Here is a 26391-nt window from a genome sequence, read left to right as displayed (position 1 = left end):
GATCAATAAGAACCCTGCATCTATAACTTAGAAAATCAAGACAGGGAAGATCATCAGAGAGAAAGCAAATGATGACAAAAATCGATATGCTTACTTACTCTGTGCTCCCTTATCCTTCATTTTCCACTTGTCTTCACCAAAACCTCACCACTGGAGCTAAATGGATCTCTTGAATAAGATTTTTTTCTAAAAGAAAAAAATTTTGGCTCATTTGTGTCAATTTCAAAAGCAGCTGCTTCTTTCCTATATGAGCCATTTTCTGAATAAGTGATTTTTGGGGGGTTGGCAAGCTGAGAGATTTTGCCTTAGTCAATAGTTGGCATTATCATCAAATAGGAGGCAAATTAGTCACTGCAAATGAATTAATATCTTGCAGAACTACAGTTATTTATGCCCTGAGTGATAAACTTGGGAACTGTTAATCAGCGCACTGACAGAATTTGTAAATGAGATCAATGCATCACTGTTGGGGGTCTTCCAGGAATGATGGAGGACAGGACAGCTGCCAGAAGACTGGATTCATTTATTTGCTTGCTCTTTCCTTCCTCTGTTTACTTTCTTCCCTCCTTAACCTTTCATTCCCCTTTCTCCCTTTCCTTCCTTCCATCTCCCCAGACACTGGTGCTCTGTTCTGTGCTAAGAGGTATCTTTAAAGAGACATGACCTTTAACAATCTCATAGGGAAGAGAAGACATCAGGCATTATTAGAGTGTTATGTATTAAGCACAAAAACAAACGTCTACAAAAATGTTTTAAAGTATGAGAAGGAAGACCCTAACTTGTCCTATAGGGGTTAAGGAAGGGCCTCTCTGAGAAAAATAAATACAAATTTGCCAGGTGGACACGGCAGTGTTTTAGGAAGAAGAATATGCATAAAACCATGGATTTGGGGAAAAATATGATCATCACTATTACAGCAATCACAAAAACAAATAATGTGTACTATGCCCTTACTATATGGCAGGTATATGGGCAGGTATCTGTTATGAGCTTTTCATAAATTAATGGTTTTAATCTTTACAACCACCCCAATGGGTGTTATTCCATTTTTCTGATGAGAATAGCAGGTCCCAAATGTTTTAGAAACTTGTCCCAAAGAAAAACCAGTATGTTTATGGAGTTGTAACTACTTCAGTTTGTTGGTGTATGAAGGATATGGTGGAGAATGTCAAGAGATGAGGTTAGAAAGATCTTCAGGAGTGTATATAATAAACAGTAAGCCATACTACAGAAAAGGGCTCAGGTTCATTATTAAGCAGGACAAGTTTGTTCATCTATTCCTCTGTACATCTACACATTTATTTATGAGATATATATATATATATATATATGATTTTATGCAGTACACAAAAATCATGCATAAAATGAGTAAAAATGAGAGTGATAGAAAAGATGAAGGAGAGGATATAATGGAGTTAGGAATAAGGCTCGCTGAGCAGATGTCCATGAACCTTGGCAGACACTGGAGCTATTTTCCATCTCTGTATGAATGTTAAAAAACCAATTGAGGAGAGAAAGCCAAGCTACCCCCTAAGTAAGCTGAAACTATACCCACTGAAAAGGTCAGGGTATTTCAAAAGAATGATTTTGGAACCATTTAATCAGAGGGACAGATGGGTGATAGAGGCCATAATGTTCTATTTCTTATATCATGGTGGATATGATTTTCATTTGAAAAGAGTTTTTTTTTAAGGAGATATAACCAGATGTCCCCTTCACCAGAACACAGTCTTAATAAAGTGCTCATGTAATGCCTGTCTTTAATAATTCTACTGCCTGAATATTTGCCAAGATGACTTATTTGTGACATTTATACCAATCCAAATAAATAAATAACTTACTGGTTGGCTTGTTATTTTTAAACACCACCTAACAAATACACTAACTTTGGGTTTACAATGGTTGACATGTAACCTTTCCTTCTGGCAATGATTAGCTAATAGGGGCAGTTGAGTATTCAGGCTACTCTGAGTTTGCAAGACTTAAATTGCATTAACCGAATAGTTTCTATTATAAGCAAGTTTTAATTGAGTATATCCAGACATGCTTCTACGGTTGTTTAGAAGCAAGTTCAAGAGAGGGAAACACAAGCTATGAAAATATAAAATGCTGTGTTAAAAGACATCCTGGTTAACACTAACTCTTATGTCAGTAATCTGATGATTTCTGTGTAAATATAGGGATGGTGTGGCGGGGTGGGGCGAGGGGAGGGGGCTTCCCTGGTGGCTCAGTGGTAATGAACCAGCCTGCCAATGTAGGAGATGTGGGTTCAATCCCTGGGTCAGAAAGATCCCCTGGAGAAGGCAGTGGCAACCCACTCCAGTATTCTTGCTTGGGAAATCCCATGGGCAGAGGAGCTGGTGGGCTACAGTGCATGGGGTCACAAAGAACTGAACACGACTTAGCAACTAAACAACAACAATAGGGATAGGGTGAGGAGAATGGTATATGTTGAGCTCATATTTCTGACCCATAACTAATTCCTGTCCACAGAGGCAAAAGTTAATAAAAGCTGCACATAATCTAAAAATGTTCTGGGTAGATACTGTCATGAAGTGGTCACTGGCAGGATGGTGTGGTAGCCCTTTGTAGCACAATAGCTAAGTTTAAAGCCCTGCATAACTAAGGCTAATAACTGGTCAGGCATGTGGGTTGTATACAATTTGAGTGAAGAGTCCAGCGGTCTAGTAAGTGTACAATTTGGGGAAACATATGTGATCGTTTCTGGAAAAGGAACAAATGATAGACTTGCACCAGGATCTTCTATGCCAGAGTCAATAAACACGTAAAACAAGCCATTGAAGAGGAACGGTCTCAGTTCTGAAAAGTCACTGAATAGCTTTGAGGAAAAAATGTCTTAACCAGGGCTTTTATTGGTTTATATTTTCAATCAGCTGTACAGGATAGAGGCCCCAACTGACAAAAAGCTGAGGCAGTTAACTGTCTCTTACAGTGGTGTGAACTTAGCCTCCTGCCTATCAGTTGGGCCTCTATAAATTTTCCCCCACTCATTTCAGACTTGTAACTCTATCTAGAGTTTATCCATATTGTCTAATGAAATCTAAAACATGGCTCTGGCCCTTTTAAGGTTTTCTTGGAACTAAGGTTTTCCTGAGGTAATAAAATATATTAAATATTAAATAAGTCTTAAAAGCTTTAAATTTTACAAAGCCATGGCCTCTTTTTTAGTTTTGTCATTGTAAGCTTCTCAGCAAATCATGTCTAGTTAGGTACTAGAAAAGTGGAATGTGCATTTTCTGTCATTTTATTTTTCAGGTAAAATCGGTTTTCAAATCTGCTAATTGGTAAAAAGATATTACCTTCTCCCTCAAGTTACAGAAGCAGAAATTCAGCTGGTCTTTAAGAAATGAAAGACCTTCAGTAAAGGTTGAAAGCCCTTCAGTTCAATCATATCACACTTTGAGCAACTCTTGTCTCCTTAGGTCCGTCATCTGTCCTCATGGCTCACAGGTGTGCAGGACAGTTATGTCCAGGACTAACCGACCAACACACTGGAATGGACCCTGATGCTGGGAAAGACTGAAGGCAGAAGGAGAAGAGGGCGACAGAGGATGAGATGGTTGGATGGCATCACTGACTCAGTGGACATGAACTTGGGCAAACTCCAGGAGATAGTGAAGGACAGGGAAGCTGGCGTGTTGCAGTCCATGGGGTCGCAAAGAGTCAGATATGAATTGACAACTGAACAAGAACAACAATCCAGGATAAAAATGGTTACTTCCCACCCAGTTAAAATACCTTTCTGTGGAAGGGTAAGAATCCCAAAAAGTCTGTGGGGATGGCTTTTGGAGTAAAGAAATGAGTAAAATTTTCTCTAGATTTTCCCAATGTGTTGTGATTCAATTTATTAGATAAATGAGTTGTTTGAGGATTTTCATTTAAATTGACAAATTTTGCTCCAAGCATAAATTTCCATAGGGACACGGTCTTCATTCTTTACCAATTTCAGGTTGCCACTAAGGTCTATAGGAACTAAAGGTATTTTAGCCTCAGCGTGACATATGAGCTGCTTTCAAATATTTGTAGACTGTTATGTGAACGTAGTTTTATACTTTTCATCCAAAGCCTTATGGGTTAAACAAAATCTTAGTAATCATAGTTGTCCATTAGACTGCTTTGGAGATTGTGACCCAGTCCTACCCTAGGGATGTTCAGTAGACGTATGGGTGATCATTTGGCATGAAAGTCATGTGTCAGAGATTTCTTGGGCCAGATAATATGAAAGCGCTCTCAAAACCTAAAAGTTCCAAGAATCTGTAATCAACATTAGAAAAAAATTATTAAAAAAAATTTTGGCATGAAATCTGAGGAAGGGCTGTTTGCTGGAGGCAAAATGTATGTCTATGTTTTTATACTTCTAAGTATTAAAATTGTTGCATTATCTTATCTTTTTTTCAGATACCTCACTGGAAATAAATATGAAAATAAATATGGAAATTTCCTAAGTGGCTGAATACTAATGAGTTTGTAAATAAATTTAGAATTCTCTTCTGGACACAATTCCTTGGGTGATATAGGATCCTAAATTTATGTTTTACCTCTTTGTTTTGGAAAAGTTAAAGCCTCTTAAAAATTGATAGACTAGAATAATGAACCCTATGCACCCATCACCTAGCTGCAAGAATGATTAACCTATAAGGACAGAATAATGGCCCCTGAAAGATGTCCATGTCCTGAAGAAGCCAGGAACTTGTGAATGTGTTAGGTTACGTGGTAAGCAAAAATCATGGTAACAGATGGAATTAAGATTCTCCAAGAGGGAACAGTCTAATCACCTGCATCTTTGTAAGTGCAAGAAGGAGGCAGAGGAGAGAGACCCAAATAGATAGCCATGTGAGAAGGTCCTGGCTGATGCTGCTGAATGACACTGGAGGAGTGGGGTCTTGAGCCAAGAAATGTGGCTGAAAAGGCAAGGAAACAGATTCTCACCTAGAGCATCCTAATGATTTGCGGGCCTGTTGATGCCTCGATTTTAGCCTGGTGAGACCTCTTGTAGATTTCTTACCTACAGAAATATAATAAATTCGTGTTGTTTTCAGCTACTAAGTTTTAGGTAAATTTTTTAGCAGCTATAGAAAACACGTTTTTAAAAAAAGAGAGAAAGGCTGTCAAAATATGAAATGGAAAAAAATAATCCTTAAGGACAATGTTAAAAAGTTCTTTGTATTTTTAAGTAAAACAAGTATTTAGAAACCTAGCAAAGAAAGACAGTGCTTTTATTTGTTGGCTTTGAATACAACAGGAATGGACATAAATCTGAATATCTATAAAAGATATTTAAATATATGTACCAAAGTTAAATAAGTATTTAAATTGCTAATATGATTAGTTTTATCATTTAAATGATTTAAGTTAAACAAAAATGGTGCCATTTTTGTTTAACTACTTATCTCCATTACATAAATTGCAAATTAGATACTCTGACTTACTTGAATATGTTTTATAGTTACTCTTGATGGTTTTCCTTTATATACTATTTATCCAATTACAAAAAAAGGCAGGTATTAGAGAGATAAAAATGCATTATTTTATAGAAGCAAGTGAAACTGTTTATACTTACTAGGATACGGTACTTCCAATAAAACCAACTAAAATCTATGATCATTTTCTTCCAAATAATTCTCTAAATTCCCATTTATATTCATAGGTTCTTTTTTTTTCCTAAGCCTGATAAAATATTTAATTTGAGTCCCAAAACCAACCAACGAATCACTCAGCCAACAAAATGACTTACTCTGCAAACAAATATAAGTAAAAACAAAAAAAGCAAAACAAAGAATTTGAAGTTTATAAGCATTTTTGAAAAGTGATGCACATGGCTTGAATGAACTCTGTCATGTATCTATGTTGTTATCTTGCTAATGTTAAAACAAAGGGAGCATGTGTATACCTGAAATAAAAAATAAAAAAAAGGAAAAAATAAAAAAAAAAGAACAACAACAACAAAAAAAACAAAGGGCAAAAGATAAATGTCTAGATTTACTGAAGTCATATATCCTAATAGATCATTTATTTCTTTTATGATTAAGTACCTTCCTCTTCAAAGATATTAGCCATATGATTCACAATCTGGAGTGAAGTTTTTATCAAGTGTAATTATTAGAGGCATATTTAACCGTATATTTGAAATGTATAGATTATATTCCTTTTGCAAAGTTGCAGGAGAATTGCTATAATAGCATATATTTGTTTTGAAAGTATAAGTTAGAAGCATCCACTAATAATTTTGAGCATATGGCACAAACTTTAACACACAGACATACAGATGCACACCAAACTCCAAAATCTTAGAAAATACATATCCTATTTAACATTCCACTGACTATTTAATACATCATCGCACTCTTCCTGGACACTATGAGAAAACTGAAACATACAAAATTAAGGGTAGTCTCTAAAGCTATTGTGGTGTGAAAACTTAGTTAGGCTATGGTGCCCAATTATTTGGTCAAGCACCAGTCTAGATGTTGTTATGAAAATAGCTTTTAGATATGATTAACAATCAGAAGACTTTAAATAAAGCAGATTATCTTTCTTAATCCAGGTGGGTCTCATCTAAATAGTTGAAGTCCTTAAGAGCAAAGATGGAGAAAAAAGCAATTCTTTCTCAAGGTTGCAGCGTAGAAACACTGCCCAAGTTTCCCACCTGCTGACTTGTGTTGCAGATTTTGGGCTTAAGGCTGCAAACATCAATTCTTATTTGAGTTTCTAGCCTGCTGGCCTGCCTTATTTCTTTTATGATTTTCTTATGCCTTATTGATTTTAGATTTTCTAGCCCCCTAAATTGTATAAGTCAGTTTCATAAAAATCTCTGTCTTTCTGTCTCTATAAATAGGTTGGTGGGTAGGCAGGCAGGCAGGCAGGCAGATAGATGATAGAAATAAAGAAAGACCCATCTCCTATTGGATCTGTTCCCCTCAAGCAAACCCTACCTAAATAGCTATTACTGCCCAAACATTTTGCAAATAAGACATTAACCTTAATTACGTCTAAAAAAAAAGTAATTCTCCATTCTCATTTTGTGTACCTTTCATTTGCTTTGTTTAAACTGATCCAAAATATTTTATTCCTTTTATCTCAAACTGATAATGAAAATTATAAAAGCTCAAGAGAATTTCTTTCTACCCAATATTCCTGTCCTCTGAGTTGTTTCTTTCTCTACCTCTACCCAGCTCCTCACCCCTTTTTTATCCAGTCCATGAATCATCCCTGACACATAATTCATGTTTCTAAAATACAAGATCATTGAAGAGCTTTATGAACACTCTAACATAGCTTTTAAAAAAAAATTCGGTTTAAATCTCTTTTCTGTGACTATCAGTAGTATGGTCTGGTTTTTAGGTGTTCTCTCTGGTGACTGTTTTCTATCAATTTACGTTTAGCCAACAGTTAATGTGTGCTTGGATAATAGCTGAAATAAGCTCAGAGACTCTGGGTCTATTATCATAAGGCTGTCTTAAGAAGACTTGTTTTGTCTACCTTAAAATAAGACCTTTTATTAGTGTTTAAAATAAAGCTGTGTTTTCATTTTATTCTTTAGATTCAGAGTAACCAATTCTGACCAAAACTCTAAAAAAATTGGAAATGATCAGTTAATTAAAGCAATGCAATAGTTAGGAAGACTGAGTTCCTTTCTAAGCTGATAAAATATTTCAAAATGCATACAAATATGAGACTTTTTCAAATAAGCATACAGAATTCAAAACTACAACAAAATTAGTCCTCTGCTGTTGCATAAGAGGGATGTAGCCTCTGTGCAATTTATGACTCAGATTATCTTCCTAAACAATGTTACCCAAATAAACCTTACTTGAAATCAGTGGTACTGGTATTCAAACATTTTTCCTTTATATGGAGTTAACTGTGTCCTCTATCATCTGACTGGTTCAACTAAAGTCATTTCTCTTAAAGACATCAACAGCTCAAGGAAAAAAAAAAGTTTTCTCTCCAGGCTGGGGGAGGACTTTTGCTTTGCACTTTAAAATGTTTGCTCTGTTCCAAGAAGATATTAGGATCAGTTGACTGACAACAGGAAAAATTTTCCTGGCAGAGAAGGAAGCCAGAGGAGATTCATATGCAGACAAAATTTTAACTATCAGGCTGTTTGTATTCCCATGTCTACTCTAATATGCCAAGCTGGGATAAATCAAATGGACTCTAAAAATGGTAGATAAAAATGTGATTTCACAATAATTCTGGAGTTTTGCAGGATATCCATCTTAAGCATCTTTTTTCAAAGAGAGTTATTTATTACTGAGTAAAGCTATATAGCTATTCCAAGATAGGCACTACTCTAAAAAAAAAAAAAACTTTGAAAACTCTACATTTTTAAAAGTAGTACAAAGATACAATGGTTTTGCTGAAGTGCTAGAGTGAGTTAAAAGAGATTATAGGACCCAGAAAGAGGTGCCTGAAATCTGAAATGAGGAAACCAGGTCAGATGAAGCAGTGTAGTGCTTGGTGGTCATGCGTCCGTTTTGCAGGTGGCCATCCCTCTTTGGAGTGGCTGGGGCTAAGGGTCCTTCCTCAGGGTGTGGGGAATTTGTATACAACTTGTCTCTATTATGAGATCCTCAGGGCAATAATCTCTAAGTGAAGTGGGAATTGGATTCAGCATAAATGCAAAGAGGACAAAGGACACAGGAAAGCAATGCTGGGGTGAGTTCACAAACCAAATGCTTCAGACACCTCAGGACAGACTTTTCTAGTCAGCATTTCATAGCAACTTCATAATCATTCAGTTTTCTCTGGTTTCTCAAAGAATCTCACAGGATCTCAAATGTGATCCTTAAGAGGATTAGCAGAATAAGAGCCTAATCCAGGCCATAATTTATATTGTAAAAATCCCTTAAACAGTGGGGGAGATTCTGATTTCTGAAGATTCTGAGATTCTGAAGGGGTGGGCACTGGACAGACTCTTCTGTCTTACTGCTAGGTCCTCTTGATCCGTTTCCTTCATTGCCTTTGGGAACCTCACCCCACCTGCCCTGTTTAAGATTTCCATATGGGCTCCCCAGGTGGTGCTAGTGGTAAAGAACTCGCCTGCCAATGCAGGATATGTAAGGGGCATGGGCCTGATCCCTGGTTGGGAAAATCCCATGGGGAAGGCATGGCAGTGGACCCCAGTATTCTTGCCTGGAGAATCCAGTGGACAGAGGAACCTGAAGGGCTGCAGTCCATAGGGTTGCAAAGAGTCAGGCATGACTCAAATGACTAGCACACATGCATTGGATCTTCTAAGCTAACCATCCTCCCTTTGTTAGTGTGAGCCTTGGGTTTTTTTCTTACTATGGTATTTCACAGGCAAAATGAAGGGTGTAAAGGAAAATTCGATTCAAAGGTACCCAAAGTTGATCCATTGACTGCTAAACTTGTCTACATTCTACTTTATATAAACTTAGACTTAATGCATACCTAGTCTAAATATGAATCTTACCACAGCAATACTAGGAGAACGTGATTAAGTCTCACCCTCATTCTTCTTGAAGAAGGCTCATTTTGAGAACCATTGAAGAATTAATTTGACATAAACTGGACCAGAAAACTAATTTAAAAGAAAACCCAACAGCAACAAAAAAACAACGTAAAGAAAAAGCCCCAAACACTGATAACTCTAAGAGACTTAATGTAGTTGGAAATCACTTATAGTCTACAGGAGTCTATTTTAAAAGGTGTAAACTATTAAGAAAGACTGGAATCTGTTTTATTAATGATAACTTTATGAAGTTGTTAACCTCTTAAAGATTTTTCAGGTTAGAAATTACCTTAGGGACCATTAACTTTTCATTTTAATTGAAATATTCTTTTCTTATTTTGGGGGCCATTCCCCCAAAGCCTTAATTTCTATCACCTCTAGCACATACATAGTATTTTGTGAGAGAGCTATCTTTTGTTAGATATTTTTTTCATCTGCCCTTAAGATTAGACTTTTCCTGTCTCCTTTCCTCTCAAAAATCTAACTCAACTTATTTAAAATCAGTGCCAATAAACAGGGATTTTTCATAATTATTAATCTGGGGCTGGTGCCATACTGATAAACCAAGGGCTTTAGCAATTGAGTTGCTGGCCTAGTTAGAACCTGGCTAAAATTGTTGATATAAATAAAAGAACTGAAGAAAACTTTTTCATAATATCATTTTTAGTGAATTTTGGTTTGTCCTTTTTCTTTTCTTGGTAAGAGCTTTGAATTTTAAGGATTCTCAGGCAAAGATTCACATTGAGATCTAAGTATAGGAAAAAAATGCTAACTTTATGGTTAATTACATCTTAATTGCCTTTCTTCTTTAGGTTATTCATTAAAATTATTATTCTGATTTTTTTAACAATATGTTTTTCTGCCATATAAGACACATGTAAAGAATAAAGCCAAAATCATATAATCCCACCTTTGTATAAGGTTAACATTTGGTGAATTTCCTTTCAGCTTTTTGTGTGCATACCTACATTGCCATGTAACTCATCCTAGAGTTTATAGCATGGAGGGTCTATGTTTTATATGTTTTACACTCACAGTGAGTTTTGCTTTTTTGCTACCCTCTGTATGTAAAACACACTGGCCTGTATTCAGGAAGACCAGCAATTGACATGACTCTCCATTAGAGGAGTTAGAAGGTGGACATGTTGCTTAGAAGGTGATTGGCTGATAGAAGACAACATGAGTGTTCTGGGGAGCCAGCCCTTATCGTGTTCTACACACTGGCAGCTCCTCTAAAGAGCCCAGAACATGCTTCCTCAGAAACATGTGTTCCCTCATCCTATCTGCTGGTTACAAATCCTTTTGGTTTGTCAAAATTCTGCTATTTCTCTTTGCTGCAATATAGTCCCAAACACTTAACAATCATTGTCTTTACTGGAACACACGGATGAAAATATCTTCAAGTTCTAAAGTGACCTTAACCAGCAAGTGAAGAACAACTTTATTTCTGCCCTCTGTAAAGGATGGCTGGAGATATGTCTGTCTATATATCCACCTGTCTATCAATGTACTTTTTTGAAGCACAAAATATTCTCCTAAATAGCTTTATTTTTTAAAATAAGGCATAATTTAAAAAATAGGATAATGAAATATTTTAAATCCTCTTTGCAGTAGTATTTGTGTAATATTTCATAGACGTGTACCCAAATAAAAACAAACAAAAAAAATCCAAACACACTTAAAGGGAAACACCAAAATATATAAAGGTTCAGTTCATTTCAGTCGCTCAGTTGTGTCTGACTCTTTGCGACCCCATGAATTGCAGCACGCCAGGTGGACTGTGAAGAAGGCTGAGCGCCAAAGAATTGGTGCTTCTGAACTGCGGTGTTGGAGAAGACTCCTGAGAGTCCCTTGGACTGCAAGGAGATCCAACCAGTCCATTCTGAAGGAGATCAGCCCTGGGATTTCTTTGGAGGGAATGATGCTAAAGCTGAAACTCCAGTACTTTGGCCACCTCATGCCAAGAGTTGACTCACTGGAAAAGACTCTGATGCTGGGAGGGATTGGGGGCAGGAGGAGAAGGGGACGACAGAGGATGAGATGGCTGGATGGCATCACTGACTCGATGGATGTGAATCTGAGTGAACTCCGGGAGTTGGTGATGGACAGGGAGGCCTGGCATGCTGCGATTCATGGGGTTGCAAAGAGTTGGACACGACTGAGCGACTGATCTGATCTGATCTGAGGCCTCCCTGTCCATCACCAACACCCGGAGTTCATCCAAACCCACATCCATCGAGTCGGTGATGCTATCCAGCCATCTCATCCTCTGTCGTCCCCTTTTCCCCCTGACCCCAATCCCTCCCAGCATCAGAGTCTTTTCCAATGAGCCAACTCTTCGCATGAGGTGGCCAAAGTACTGGAGTTTCAGCTTTAGCATCATTCCTTCCAAAGAACACCCAGGACTGATCTCCTTTAGGATGGACTGGTTAGATCTCCTTGCAGTTCAAGGGAGTCTCAAGAGTCTTCTCCAACATCACAGTTCAAAAGCATCAATTCTTCGGTGCTCAGCTTTCTTCACAGTCCAACTCTCACATCCATACATGACTACTGGAAAAACCATAGCCTCGACTAGATGGACCTTTGTTGGCAAAGTAACGTCTCTGCTTTTGAATATGCTGTCTAGGTTGGTCATAACTTTCCTTCCAAGGAGTAAGTGTCTTTTAATTTCATGGCTGCAGGTTAGATGAATGTAATGGCTTATAGTTTTGTGTGTGTGCATGTGTGTGCATCTTTTACCATTCTCTGCCCTTCTATATCGTTTCCCCCTTTTCTTCCCCACTCTTTTCCTCTCTTTCCTAGAATAATCATGTTGATTTGCCATATCCCAGAAGCACCAACTAATGGTTCTACTGAAAGTGAACTTGAAAGACTTTACAATGTTTGTCATCACAGCATCTCTTGGCATTGCTTTGGTCTGCACGTTAGTGGTATATTGAACTCTAAATTGGCTAGGTTCCTTTGTTTAAAATGGCATTCACTTAGTGAATGTACACCATTACTTTATCATCTAACATGTCACCAAGAAGTTAATCAGGCTGTTTTGCTGATCTAGCATAATGTTAGTCTGTTCATAGATGTCCTGGGGGCTATTGCTACTAACTCTAGAAAAATTAGGGTGAGGATGATGCTTTTGATTACTTTCTTCCTGAAGGAAACACTGCTTCATAGATATTATATTTTATATATAATGTTATTGAATAAATTAAGCTTTAAAATTAAATGGAGTTGAATAGGGATTGTTATCAACTCAAGCAAATATTTATATGGCAAGAATTTGGTCCAGGTACTTCCCTGGCTGCACAGTGGTTAAGATTCTGCACTCCCAATACAGGAGGCATGGGTTCCATACCTGGACAAGTAACTAAGATCCTGCATGCCGCAGGCTGTATGCAAAAAAAAAAAAAAAAAAAAAAAAGGATTTGATCTAAATGTTTGACACATATTAACCTTTTTCTTCCTCTAATAATTATATGAATGTGTACAGCAAAATCCCTGTTTAATAGATGAGGAAACTGAGGAGCAGGAATGTTTGGATAAGTCACGGAGCTCTTATGGAGCAGAGCTGGCATTTCACACCAGGCCATGTTAATCTCATATTAATCCCAGTGCCATATTATCCCATATTATCAGCAAATATTTGATCATATTTTTTAAAATATATAGACTATTATACTATGCACAGGAATGTGAAAAATGGTATTAGTTGTTGCTGTCCTTAGAAGTTTTCAATCTAGTTAGACAGGACGAACAATATAGACGCTGTAATAAAGGAATCATTCAGATGAGTTCTCTAGGATTTTGAAGATGGCCAGATCACCAAAGGTAGGAGAAATTTGTAAAGATTTCATATATCTGGACTTTTGAGAGATTTGGACCAAAGACTGAGATACATTTTATGCTCTATAAAGAAAGTTATTCAAAATATAAATAGCTTAAAAATGCATCTAAAACTAAGCCAGATGGTTTGAAATAATTTGAATTATCTGTGAGTAGAGTGAATACTTGATTAAACCCCAGTAGGTGAGTGAGAATTACTATCATAAACAAAAGAATTTAAAACACCGTTATTGTGCCATTAATATAGAATTAGAGTGATTAGATAATTCAGAAGATGCTTGTCTCGATGCCTTTGAAAGTGGAACACGCAATGCCTTGGGCTGCAAACAATTAGTGCTGCATGTCACAGAAGCTTGGGAGTGACAAGACTGTTTGACAGCCCTGAACAAAGAATCAGTGCCCAGGAGAACAGCAATCTGGAATACTGGCTGGATTTTATACTTCTTTTTGTTTAAAGCAACCAACATTTCAGTGATCTACCGTACTCTAGGGTTACATGGATCTACTGTTACTGTGATGCAGTTGTTTCAGAAGAAATAATAGGTTTAAGTTAAATAACAAGACCAATGGCACTTCCGGATAAAGAAAAATACAGGAACATTTAAATTGTTAGAAATCTTCTACATCTATTCCTGCCATCTCTTTTAAATTAACAGTAAGATTATTTTTCTTCCTTTTACCTCACATGCTATAAGACTGTACTATAGTTTGCCACCGCATTTTAGCTAATTATAATTTATTCTATATATTTCATATTTTCAGTGAACATTATGTATCAGTTTCTTAACATCAGTGTCTTTTGTAGAACTCAATTTACATGTAGGTTAAATATATCTCATTTTATCCTAATAATCTGGTATTATTATTTTCTCTCCAGTATTTCTACCATCCATCCAGTTATTCAAAATTAGAAACTGGAAGTCATTCTTGATTCTTTCTTCTCCCTTCCCATGTCATTTCTAGTCAACATGTGATCTTGATTATCTCTCTTAAATATCTTATAGTGTGTACAATCATAAAAGCTAAGTATTTCTTTGAACCGAGAGGCCTATGTAGTCCTGCTGAGTCTAGAACCTGGGTTTTCCAATTTCTGGTTCAGCCCTGTCTCTAATCTGCTATCATGCTTTTAGAGAGGGACTTTGTTTTAATTCTAATCTGTCTCAATTTGTAACTATGTAATGAAATGTTGTAAACACTAGCTCCTTGCAACACTAGGAAAAAGGCACAGAAATACCACCTACTATGAGTGTATATAAAAGACTATTAACATTACCTATGACACCAAGCTCTGAATTTATCACTCTTATGCTTTACTGAAAAACTTCTTACTGAATGTTCACCATGCTTCCATCCTTTTCCTCCTCCCAGAAGAAACTTTGGCCTTTCTTCTGCTCAAGTTAATCTCTCTACCTGTGGACTGTGAGTCTTAACTGCTTTTCCTCCTCAGAAGACTTGTTTCGGAAATAATATCCCTTCTCTCCTGTATGTAACATCTCCCCCACCCCACTTGCTTTTCCCTTTCAGCCTATAAATATCCTTAGGTGCCTTCCAACTTAAGAAATAGAGCAAAACAAACAAAACCAATAAAAACCCTTTATTAAGAAAATCATAAGTCTCTCGTCTTTAGTTGAGCTACTTCCAGAGCAGACCTTAGCATGGTCTCTCTTTACTGTCTGGGTACCACACACTCCTCAACCCACAGTAGCTTCTGCATTACCATTGTCATGATTCCCATCACCTTTGTTTTGACAAAGCAAATACTTTCCCACGACTTTTCTAGAATTTGACACAGTGGACTGTTTGTTTATTTAACAGTTATTCAATTCTTTCCATAGACCAGGCATTGTTCTAGGTGCAAAGGACACAATTTGGGGGGACAGTTTCCTGGTTTTCCTTCTTCATTGGTGGTCTTTTTAAAAAAAAAAAACCATTTCCTCTGTGGGCTTCTCTTTTGTTTACCCTTTTAGTGTTGCTGTAACACATAATCACTATTGGCTAGACATTACCCACTCCTCCTGTTTGCCTCACATGACTAAATGTTTACATGTGCAGTGAACAGGATACTTTACCCCAGTCTAGTTTCAGGAAGGACTGAAGACTCAGCTGTGCTGGGTGCAGTCAACACACAGCTTCCAAATGACAGTTCTACAAAGTCAGCCTGAGCTGAACGACCTCACCCAAGGTTGTGCTTTTTTTGTAGGACTGGAGCCAATGGCTGAGCAAGGGGAAATGTGAAGATCTGGCTGCTGTGGCCTAAGAGGGTAGTTGCGCAAGATGAACCTGGAAATCTTGACACACAAGAAAGCAGGAAAACTATTTAAGACTCTGAAGTCAAGCTAAACAGACTTTCCCTTGCCAAAAATGGGGTAATTTGAGTATCAGTAAGAATAAAAATGGCAATAGTTAAAACACATCAGTACCTTAAAACTTAATGAATTCATAGAAATACTGAAGGAGATCCACAAAACCTCATTCGTTATCTTTGGGGAATATTGGAAACAAACTCATTATTCTAAAAATTAGTAAATGGAGCATTTAGCCTTTTCAGTATAAGCTAGACCTGGGTATAACCAAGTGTTTGAGGAAGGAAAATTTCTCCTTAGAGATGTAGTCCCTCTAATAATGAATAGAATTAATGATTAATAAACTATATAACTATAATATTGCTTGCTTATCCTTTAGGATCTAGGTAAATTTTATACAAAACAAAATACAGAAATAAGCTCACTTATAAATACTACTGCAAAAATACAAAATATTAGCAAATAGAATCCAACAATTAATTACAGAATCATTTTTGTCTTTAGAGGATTTATGCCAGACATGCAAGAATGGTTCTATATTAGGAAGTAGGTTAATACTATTCATCATATTATAACTCCAATGAGAAAATCATGATAATCTCCATAAGACACTCAAAAGGCGTTTGACAAAATTAAACTGCTATTTTTTTAAAAGCACCCAATACAAAAGGAATCAAGATACTTTATTAACTTAATAAAATGCACATATCTCAGCCCCAAGCCAGCATCTAACCTAATAAAAAAATGCTGGAGATATTTCCTAAAGTCAGACCAAGACAAGGTTATTTGCCATCATACTACTGTTCAGTAATGACCTGGGATATTAGGCAACATAATTGTATATGAGAAAGTGATTATGTAAAATCATAATAATATTATTAATATGTTAAATTATTGACTTGTATAAGAGAAAGATATAACATTATATAGGAGACAGGTGTAAAAATTGTAAATGAGGATGCAGAGCTATACTATTTGCAGATGGTATGATCATATACCTGGAATACCCAAGAAACTTGGCTAAAAAACTATATACAATAAGATAGTTTAGGAAGATGCTTTATATTAATATACTTTTAAAAAGGCTTCATGATACAAATATCCATTTAGAGGATAAAGTTGAAAAAAACATTACAATGGTATAAAAAAGTGAATATTTAGAAATAAACACTACAAAAAATGTGAGAGACATATGAAGAAACAGTCCTTATTAACACAAAGTACACTTGAAACAAATGTGAAGACGAGTCAGGTACTGAGGGATGCGTGACAACACATACAGGGTAGTTTGCAGATTTAACAACATCCTCACCCTCTAAAAAAACACCACCAGGTTTTGTTGTTCTTCCCTCTCCGCATTGGAGAAGGAAATGGCAACCCACTCCAGTGTTCTTGCCTGGAGAATCCCAGGGACGGGGGAGCCTGGTGGGCTGCCCTCTACGGGGTCGCACAAAGTTGGACACGACTGAAGCGACTTAGCAGCAGCAGCCTCTCTGCCCAAACTGAACAAGCTAATTCGAGTCATTTGGGAATTTATGGCAAGTGTAGCCAGAGGAAAATCACTGATGGGGAGATTATATCTATCAGATACTGAAGCAAACTACAAACTTTGAGAATTGTGCCATTCTGGGAATTTAGTTACCTATGGGGATTTAGTATCTGATCAAAGTGGCTTCTCAAATCAGTGGGGGAGAAATGGAAGACAGTAAGTGATAGTGAGGTTCTAGAGCAGCAGGTTAAAATCCTCTGTCCATGGGATTTTCCAGGCAAGAATACTGGAGTCGGTTGCCATTTCCTTCTCCAGGAGATCTTCCCGACCCAGGGATTGAACCCGGGTCTCCTGCATTGCAGGCAGATGCTTTACCCTCTAAGCCACCAGGGAAGTCCTTTATATAGCAGCAGTATAGAGAAATATAAAGTTGTATACTTTACCCTGTTCATCAGAATGAAAGACCAAATGGATCAAATACTTAAATGTAAAATAAAATCAAACATTCTAGGAAAAAAAACAAGTGAATTCCTTCATAGATGTGAAGTCTAAGGGGCCTTCTAAATATTACATTAATGATGTTAGAAGCTAATATTAATGTTTCCATAGCATGTACTATGTGCAAGACACTGTCCTAAGAGTTTTACATATATTTACCTATTTAGAAAGTGAAAGTTGCTCAGTTGTGTCCCACTCTTTGTGACCCCATGGACTATACAGTCCATGGTATTCTCCAGGCCAGAATGCTGGGGTGGGGAGCCTTTCCCTTCTCCAGGGGATCTTCCCAACCCAGGAATCAAACCCAGGTCTCCCGCATTGCACGCGGATTCTTTACCAGCTGAGCCACAAGGGAAGACCAAGAATACTTAGAGTGGGTAGCCTAGCCTTTCTCCAGGGGATCTTCCCTACCCAGGAATTGAATCAGAGTCTCCTGCATTTCAGGTGGAGTCTTTACCAACTAAGCTATCAAGGAAGAGCTTTACCTATTTAATCCTTGTAACAACCATTTGAAATAGGTACTCTTATCACTTCCACGTGAATGTAAAAATAGGACAAGGCAGAACACATTATATGTTCCTTGAGAGAGATACAGCATATTTTAGAGATTCAAAAGAGGAAAAGCTATCAGGTTGGGGAAATAAATATGGTTTCATGGAAACAGCAGAATTTAAGCTCAGAAAGATGATGTAAGGTGATCAGTAAAACAGTGAAAATACTGTACAAACCTTAATTCAATCAACATGGGGTATTCCAGGAGTAACTGCTGGTTCAAGATGCAGGCATAGGAAGATCCCAAACTCACCTCCTTCCATGGACACAGTGAGTCTACAATTACATACAGAACAAGTCCTCTTTAAAAAAAAAAACCTAACGCCTGGCTGAGTGATGACTACACATTGAGCCAATGAGAAGAAAAGCACATCAGTGTGTATAAGATAGGCTGGGACGCAAACTTGCCATAAACCCCACACCTAGTGTGGTGCCCCACAACTGGGAGAGAACTTGAAACTCAGAGCTTCTCCTTGAGGAGCACAGCATTCAAACCCCTCATCAGGCATCTTAACTTCTAGGACATACACTTGAAGAGCCCCCAAAATATCTAACTCTCAGAATCAGCAGCCAAGACTCATAAGACTGTAGTGATCTGAGAAATGGCTCTTAAATGGCTCACATACTCGGGCTCATCCACCCCGTGGCTCAGCTCATAGGCAGCCAACAGCATTCAGATTTATACTAGAGACTCTCCTGCTGATATTACAGAATTAGCCTGAGGAGCAGGCATCTCCGGAGAAGGTAATGGTACCCCACTCCAGTACTCCCATGGATGGAGGAGCCTGGTGGGCTGCAGTCCATGGGGTCACGAAAAGTCAGACACAACTGAGCGACTTCACTTTCCCTTTTCACTTTCCTGCATTGGAGAAGGAAATGGCAACCCACTCTAGTGTTCTTGCCTGGAGAATCCCAGGGATGGTGGAGCCTGGTGGCCTTCTGTCTATGGGGTCGCACAGAGTTGGACATGACTGAAGCGACTTAGCAGCAGCAGGCATCTCATTTAACACACACATCTCTGAGCCTGAGGGAACACTCTCTGGGGACAGAGACTGATGGGTACAATCTTAGTGTTCTGTCCCTTTCCCTTTCTCCAGAGTACCAGTATCTCCTGGAAGAGAAATTTTACACATAGCTGATACCCCAATTTTTGTGGCTGCCACCTAGGGCACACTTCATGATTACTTGACTGGAGGCCAGGGAATTGGTTGTATCGGTCCCATGGCACAGTGATAATCAGAGTCACCCAGAAAGGAATTCATATCCCTATTGATACCCTAATTTTATGACTGCTGCCAGGGGACCCTTCTATATCACCTGGCTCTGGTGGCCAGTGGGACTTTCAACCGTGGGACCAATGGGACTGTAACCAAAGGAGAACATGTTCTTAAAAGGCTAACACCTCCAGGGCACAGCAAGAGACAACACACCTACAAGCCTAGTCTTTCTGTGAAGGAGGCCTATTAACTAATCGTGATTGTGGCCTGAGGGGCAGGCTTCTAATTACACTTGCATCTTGAGGCACACAGCAATCCTTTTCAGAGACCTCAGAGGACAGTTCCATCCTAATGTTCATCCTCTGCCATGCTCTTGAGCACCAGTGTCTCTTGGAGGGGAGCTTGTCATTTGTCTGGTGCCTTGGCCTTTGTGTCTGGTGCCCCCGTTTGTGTAGCTGCTGCCCAATGGACACCCTTTGATTGCCTGGCTTTGGTGACTGAAGAGGCTTTCTTTCCAGGGTTGCTTTGTACTATGGAAGTTTGACAGAAAATTTTTGGCTGGCTATCACCACCAGGGCTATGCACAGACAGAAGACTGAGGTATAGTCCTCAGTCTTTCTGTGAAGGCCCCTTTACTTATCTTGGAGATTCATCCTGAGGGGGAGGCTTCAGATTTAGCACCTTTAGTGACCTAAAAACCTGCTCGCAAGGAATGAGGCTTGTGGACATCATCTTGTTGCTTCCAAGAGCAGTACCATCTTGGCTCTCCCTCTTTATTTCTCCAGCTCACTGGTGTCATCCAGAAAAGAGCTTCTACATTTGTTTGAAGACCTGATTATTGTGATTACTGACCAATGGACATCTCCAGATTGCTTGTCTCTGGTGGCCAGTGGGACTTACAAAACTTGCAGTTCTACAGATCTGTATATATTTGAAAACCATTAAAATCTGATGTTTAAGGATCTGGCTTCTGGTCAGCCTGAATATAGGTGCTGAGATCCTCCCCTTTGGTGCACTGACAGGTACTGGCACATCCTCAGTTACTGGGAGTCGCTGAACACATAGTAGGCTGCTTGGACAAACACAAAGGTTTGAGAAACAATCGAGACTTGAGGCAGGGCTGAATGTCAAGTTTCATCTGCTATACAAGGTCATTCCTTCAAGACTGGGAGAGGTGGTTGTTTCATCTACTATAGAGATATCAACACAAAGAGTCAGCAAAATTAAGGAGCAGAGGAATATGTTCCAAACAAAAGAACAACCAAAGAAAAAACTTTAATGAAATGGAGATAATTAATTTACCTGATGAAAAATTCAAAGAAAAGGTCATAAAGATGCTCACTGAACTAGGGAGAAGAATGGATGGATACAGGGAGAAATTCAAAGAGATGGAAAATATCAGGTTGGCCAAAAAGTTTATTTGGTTTTAAGTGAAAATAAAAGGTGTTTATTTATTTTCACCAAGAACTTTATTGAACAACATATTCACTAACTGGACAAACTTTTGCCCAACCCAATATAAGAAAGTATCAAGTAGAAGTTACAGAGCTGAAGAATACAAACTAAAAAAATACTCTACATGGGTTCAACAGCAGATGAGATGAAGCAGAGGAACCATCAATCAACTCAAAGACAAGCAATGGAACTCACCCAATCAGAGCAGCAAAAAGAAAAAAAAAATGAAGATAGCTTGAGGGATTTATGGGACAACATCAAATGGTTTCGTATTTGCATCATAGGGCTCCCAGGAGAAGACAGGGAGAAAAGGGCAGAAATTTTATTCTGATTTCATAGAAGAAAGTAAGTAATGGCTGAAAAGAAGTAATGGCTGAAAACTCCCTGAGAAAGGAAACTGATATACAGATTCAGAAGTACAGAGGGTGCTAATAAGAGGAACCAAAAGAGACCCATGCCAAGGTACATTATAATTAGAATGTCAAAATTTAAAGACTAGGTGAGAATCTTAAAAGCAGTAAGAGAAAAATAACTTGTTACATACAAGAGAACCCCTACATAAATATACTAGCAGATTATTTTTCAGTGGACACTTGCAGGCCAGAAAGGAGTAGCATGATATATTCAAATTGCTTAAAGGATAACCTGGCAAAGTTATTATGAGAAATGAAGGAGAGAAAATTTTCTAAACAGGCAAAAGTTACCTGTTTATACCCACTAAACTAGCATTACAAGAAACGTTATGAAGGGACTTCTTTAAGCTGAAAAGAAAGAGCACTAAATAGTAACAAGAACACAATAATAAACTTCACTGGAAAGGTAAGCATATAGTAAAGGTAGTGTATTAATCACTTATAAAGGTATTATAAATGTTGAGACAAAAGTAGTAAAAATAACTGATTACAACAATTAGTTAAGGGACACACAAGATAAAAAGATGTAAAATGTGACATTAAAAACATAGGAATAATGTTGAGCTTTACAATGGTGTCAAACTTCAGTTGTCATCAATTTAAAATAAACTCATATATAAAAGTTGTTATATGTAAGCCTCATGGTAACCACAAAGCAAAGACTCATAGCAGATACACAAAAAATAAAGACGAATATAGGTATACCACCAGAGAAAGTCAAACCACAAAGAGCAAGCAAAAAAGAAATAGAGAGGAACTATAAAAAAACAGTCAGAAAACAGTAATATGGCAATAAGCAATGCCTATCAATGATTACTTTAAATGCAAATGGGATAAATTCTCCAATCAAAAGACAGAGTGGCTGAATGAATAAGACAAAAGACACATCTATATGCTGCCTACAGCATATACAGATTCACTTTAGAAGTAAGGACACAGACAGACAGAAACTGAAGGGATGGAAAAAGATATTTCATACAAAGAGAAACCAAAAAAGCTGATACTTATATCAAACAAAATATATTTTAAAACAAAGAATGTAATAAAAGACAAATAAGGGTATTACATAATGATTATGGGCTTCTCTGGTGGCTCAGAAGGTAAAGCGTTCACCTGCAATTCAAGAGACCCATGTTTGATCCATGCATCTGGAAGATTCCCTGGAGGAGGGAATGGCTACCCACTCCAGTATTCTTGCCTGGAGAATTTCATGGACAGAGGAGCCTGGTGGGCTACAGACCATGGGATCATAGTTAGACATGACTGAGTGACTAACACTAACACTAAAGGGGTCAATCCAGCAAGAAGTTTTATTTGTAAATATTTATGTACCCAACAGAGGTGCACCTAAATATAGAGAGCAAATTTTAACAGCCCTAAAGGGATAAATGGGCTTCCTGGTGGCTCAGAGGTTAAAGTGTCTGCCTGCAATGCAGGAGACCTGGGTTTGATCCCTGGGTCAGGAAGATCCCCTGGAGAAGAAAATGGCAACCCACCCCAGTATTCTTGCCTAGAGAATCCCACGGATGGAGGAGCCTGGTGGGCTATAGTCCACGGGGTCACAAAGAGTCAGACATGACTGAGCAACTTCACTTTCACTTTCAAAAGGATAAATAGCAATACAGTAATAGTAGGGTACTTTAATAACCCACTTATGTCAATGGATAGATCATCCAGTGACAGAAAGTCAATAAGGGAACATGGGCCTTAAGCTACACATTAGTCCAGATGGACTTAACAGATGTTTACCAAACATTCCATTCAAAAGCAACAGAATAGGCTTTCTTCTGAAGTGCACATGAAACATTTTCCAAAGTAGATCATATGTTAGGCCACAAAACAAATCTTAATAAATTTAAGAGCACTGAAATCATATTAAGCACCTTTTATGACCACAATATTATGAAATTTTAAAGTAAAGGCAAAAAAAAAAAAAAACCCTGGAAAATTTACATATATGTAGAGAGTAAATATCATGCCTCTGAATACCAATGTGTCAAAGATAAAATCAAAAGAGATATTTAAAAAACGAGACAAAAATAGAAATGCAACATACCAAAATATATGGGATACAGCAAAAGTAGTTCTTGAGAGAGAAGTTCTTAAGTGATGTGTGCCTGCCTCAAGAAACAAGAAAGGCCTCAAATAAACAGCCTAATTTTATACCTTAAGGCACTAGAAAAGAAGAAAATCAAAGCCCAAAGTTAGAAGTAAGTGAAATAAAGATTAGAGAAGAAATAAGTGAAATAGAGACTAAAAAGATAATATAAAAGATCAATGAAAAACTAAGAGCTAGTTCTTTGAAAAAATAAACAAATTTACAACTTGTAGCTAGAATTACCAAGAGAGAGGACTCAAATAAATGAAATCAGAAATGAAAGAAGAGATGCTATATTACTGAAATACAAAAGGTCATAAGAGACTACTATGAATACCTTAGAAAAATGCAGTTCAAAACTGAATCATGATGCAATAGAAAATCTGAACAAACCAATTATTAACAAGAAAATTGAATTGGAGGGAAAAAAAAAAACTTCTCGTAAACAAGTCTAGAATTAGATGGCTTCACTGGTAAATTTTACCAAACATTCAAAAGCAAATGCCAATCTTCTCAAACTCTTTCAAAAAAACAGAAAATAAGAGCAGTCTTACAAACTTGTTTTATAAAGCCAGAATTTCCCTGATTACCAAAAGCAGCCAGGGATGCCACACAGAAAAAAGTTACAAGCCAATACCCCTGATGAACACAGATACAAAAAACCTCAACAAAATATTAAGGAAACTGAAGTCAATAGTAAGCATTAAAAAAGTACCATAAACCAAGATCAAGTGGGATTTACTCCAGAGATGCAAGGATGGTTCATCATACACAAATCAGTCAATGTGACACACCACACTGACGAAATGAAAGATAAAAAACATACAATCACCTCAATAGATGTATAAAAACCTTTTGACAAAATTCAATACCCATTTATAATAAAAACACCAACATAGAAAAGTATAGAAGGAATGTATTTCAATATAATAAAGGCCATCTATAACAAAGTCACAAGCTAACATCATACTTAATGGTGAAAAGGTAAAAGCTTTTCCTCTAAGATCAGAAACAAGAGAGAAGTGCATAGTCTCACCATTCTTTTCAACATAGTACTGGAAATCCTAACTAGAACACCCAGGCAAGAATAAGAAATAAAAGCCATCCAAATTGGAAAGAGGAAAAAAAAACCTGTCAATCTTTGCTTATGACATATTATATATGGAAAACCCTAAAGACCATCAAAAACTGTTAGAATAAATAAATTCAGTAAAGTTGCAGGATACAAAATATCAATACACAAAAATCTGTTGTGTTTGTATACACCAATAATGAACTATGAGAAAAACAAATTCAGGGAAAATCCCATTTACAATTGTACCAAAAAGAATAGGGATAAATTTAACCAAGAAGGTAAGATACCTGTACGTTGGAAACTACATGAATAATAAAAGTTATTGAATAACACACAAATAAATGGAAAGATATCCCTTGCTCATGGATTGGAATAATTCATATTGTTACAATGGCCATTCCACCAAAATCAATCTAGACTCAATGCAATCCCTATCAAATTTCCAGTGGCATTTTTCAGATAGAGCAAAATCCTAAAATTTGTATGGAACCATAAAATACCCCAAATATCCAAAGCAATATTGTTATGGAAGAATAAAGGAAGAGGCATCATATGCCCTGATTTCAAACTGTATTTCAAAGCTATAATAATTAAAACAGTATGGTATCAGCATAAAAACAGACACATAGCTCAATGAAACACAATAGAGATCCCAGAAGTAAATCCACACACACAAAAAAATGATTAATTTATCACAAAGGAGGCAAGAATATACAAGGGAAAGGACAGTCTCTTCAATGAATAATGCTGGGAAAATTGGACAGCCACATCAAAAAAAAAAACAAAACAAAAACTGGACCACTGTCTTATACAATACACAAAATTAACTAAAATGCATTAAAACCTGGCTCCCTCTCTACTGAGCCCCTCTCTGGCTGAGAGAGAGATCAAGCCCTGAGCCTTTGGAGTGGGAGCACTGACTCCAAGACCCTAGACTACCAGAGAACTAACCCTAGGGGGTATCAAACAGTGAGAACTCACACAAAGGAAACCATTTGAATACAAGACCCAGCATTACCCAACCACCAGTAGCACCCTGTGCAGGATGCCTCATCTGGACAACAAACAAAACAAAAATACAAACCCAATCATCAGCAGACAGGATTACCACCTCACTCAGCCTTGCCCATCGAGGAAAAACAAACAAACAAAAACTCAGCACAAATTACCCTATGAGAAGCTTACACAAATCACTGGACCAACCTTAGGAGGGAAGAAACCAAAAGGAAGAAAGAATTCAACCTTGAAGCCTGGGAAAAGGAGACCTCAAACACAATCAGTTTAAAAAAAAAATAATGAAGAGGCAGAGAAATACTACACAAATGAAGGAACAAACTAGAAACACAGAAGTCCAAATAAATAAAAAAGAAATAGGCAAACTACCTAAAAAAGAATTCAGAATAAGGATAGTAAAGAGGATCAAAAACCTTGAAAACAAAATGGAAAAAAATGCAAGGATCATTTAACAAAGACCTAGAAGAATTAAAGAATGAACATGCAGAGACAAACAACTGAAATTAAAAATACTCTAGAAGGAATTAATACCAGAATATCTGAAGCAGAAGAACAAATCAGTGAGCTGGAAGATAAAATTGTGGAAATAACTTCTGAAGAGCAAAATGAAGTAAAAAGAATGAAAAGAACTGGGGATAGTCTCAGAGACCTCTGGGATAATATCAAATGCACCAATATTCAAATTATAGGGGTCCCAGAAGAAGAAGAGCAAAAGAAATGGTATGAGAAAATTTTTGAAGAGATTATAATGGAAAATTTCCCCAACATGGAAAAGGAACTAGTCAACCAAGTCCAAGAGGCACAGAGTCCCATATAGGATAAACCCAAGGAGAAACATGCCAAGACACATACTAATCAAACTAACAAAGACTAAAAGAAAGAATATTAAAAGCAGCAAGGGAGAAGCAACAAGTAACATACAAGGGAAACTCCATATGCTT

The 26391-nt window shown here is 37.3% G+C and overlaps 2 long non-coding RNA genes across 8 annotated transcripts in view; one reads left to right on the top strand and one right to left on the bottom strand.

Annotated features, from left to right (window-relative positions):
• LOC147364813 (uncharacterized) overlaps positions 1 to 15749 on the top strand; it is a 148808-nt gene extending 133059 nt beyond the window's left edge. For 4 of the 7 annotated variants that reach the window (XR_015135025.1, XR_015135027.1, XR_015135026.1 and 1 more), the window contains 2 exons: positions 3444 to 3773; positions 4420 to 4521. This is a non-coding gene — a long non-coding RNA (uncharacterized LOC147364813). Of the gene's footprint in view, positions 1 to 3276; positions 3850 to 4419; positions 4522 to 15536 lie in introns of those variants that run through there. The other 3 variants (XR_015135032.1, XR_015135033.1, XR_015135028.1) reach the window with 3 other exon arrangements.
• Positions 1 to 26391, bottom strand: part of LOC147364812 (uncharacterized) — a 52733-nt gene that overhangs the window by 292 nt on the left and 26050 nt on the right. The window contains exons 2-3 of the long non-coding RNA XR_015135034.1: positions 4951 to 5026; positions 99 to 186 (exon numbers count right to left, since the gene is read on the bottom strand). This is a non-coding gene — a long non-coding RNA (uncharacterized LOC147364812). The remainder of the gene's footprint in view (positions 1 to 98; positions 187 to 4950; positions 5027 to 26391) is intronic.

This window comes from Bos grunniens, chromosome 10 (assembly GCF_055505025.1).
Source record: "Bos grunniens cultivar Pamir isolate PY7600 chromosome 10, Bosgru_T2T1.0, whole genome shotgun sequence".
Classification (NCBI taxonomy): domain Eukaryota; kingdom Metazoa; phylum Chordata; class Mammalia; order Artiodactyla; family Bovidae; genus Bos; species Bos grunniens.
The sequence above is the reverse complement of the archived record's forward strand: the minus strand, read 5'-3'. Positions and strand labels throughout refer to the sequence as shown.